This window comes from Triticum dicoccoides, chromosome 1A, assembly GCF_002162155.2.
Source record: "Triticum dicoccoides isolate Atlit2015 ecotype Zavitan chromosome 1A, WEW_v2.0, whole genome shotgun sequence".
Taxonomy (NCBI): Eukaryota; Viridiplantae; Streptophyta; class Magnoliopsida; order Poales; family Poaceae; genus Triticum; species Triticum dicoccoides.
In genome coordinates this window covers 564,582,601-564,584,310 of record NC_041380.1, presented here as the reverse complement: position 1 = coordinate 564,584,310, position 1,710 = coordinate 564,582,601, and positions in this window count along the sequence as shown.

Genomic DNA, 1,710 nt, shown 5'->3' with positions numbered 1-1,710 from the left:
ATGTGGCCATAAGATTGATCATTTGGCTTGAAAGCCATTGATCTCCACACGTGATAGCTCGTTTTTTAGAACACTTTTTTAAAATAATTGTTGTATTACAAGTTTGTTATTTTTCCTGGGAACTTGGCCACATATAATGACACAATGCGAAGGTTTCCCAATTTTTTGATTTTTTTGAATTTTTTATGCCCGTTTCAAAATGCGGTCAAAACGGCGGGAATGACCGTTCCTAGCTAGTGGTTGAATCTTGGAATTTTTTTGGTATTTCTCTAATTAAATAGGTACTTATGTACCTAGAAATGATTTTTGGAAAAAATAAATAGCAAACTATGAGACAGCTGGAGTTCAAATTTGACCCGCTTCCAACTGAATCGGCGAAAATTTGTCTTTTTCAAGAGAGGTGGATCAAAACTTTTTACACCCAACCATTTTGTCAATTGTGCATTAAATATGGCCTAGTATTTTAGAAAAATGATTTGGTCCAATTTTGCAACAATCATTTGGGAGGTCCTTCACAAAAAAACCTCCTTTTGGGCACTCGAAAAATGGAAAATGGGTTTTTCATCCAACGAAAATGAAAACTTCCTTAGGCAACATTGTTTGCCATTCCAATATGCACCCTTGTGCACAATATGAGATCATTTGAACAAACTATGCCATGAATGTGGCCATAAGATTGATCATTTGGCTTGAAAGCCATTGATCTCCACACGTGATAGCTCGTTTCTGAGAACACTTTTTTAAAATAATTGTCGTATTACAAGTTTGTTATTTTTCCTGGGAACTTGGCCACATATAATGACACAATGCGAAGGTTTCTCAATTTTTTGATTTTTTTGAATTTTTTATGCCCGTTTCAAAATGCGGTCAAAACGGCGGGAATAACCATTCCAAGCTAGTGGTTGAATCTTGGAATTTTTTTGGTGTTTCTCTGATTAAATAGATACTTATCTACCTAGAAATGATTTTTGGAAAAAATAAAGAGAAAACTATGAGGTAGCTACAGTTCAAATTTGACCCGCTTCCAACTGAATCGGCGAAAATTTGTCTTTTTCACCAGAGGTGGATTAAAACTTTTGACACTCAACCATCTGGTCAATTGTGCATTAAATATGACCTAGTATTTTAGAAAAATAATTTGGTCTAATTTTGCAACAATTATTTGGTAGGTCCTTCACAAAAAAACTCATTTTGGGCACTCGGAAAATGGAAATGATTTTTTTTGCGCAATGAAGAAGAAAACCTCCAAATCAACATTGTTTGTCATCCCAAGATACACACATGTGCACATTATTGGTTAATTTTAACAAACTATAAGAAGGTAATATGTTGAATGTTACCCGAAATAAGAGGGTAAAAAATATAAGAGAAACAAAAGAAAAAAAAACAAATTATGTAGGCTTAATCCTGATTGGTGGAGTCAGTTGTGGCATGGATCGCTGACATGGAGAACATCCGTCCATCCATACATCCATCCATCTGTCCATCCTTCCGTCCATCCATCCCACCACCGCGAACCCCACCCAACCCCTCTCTCCTGAGCGAACCCCACCCCTCTCCCCTCAAGCTCGAACCCCACCCAACCCCTCTCTCTTGCGCGAACCCTAGCTTCCTCCCTTGCCGCCGCCACCTCCAGCCGCCGATCCCCATGACCAGCACACCAACGTCCGGCGAGATCCCTGCGATGCAGCAGCCGCCCTCCCCGCCGCG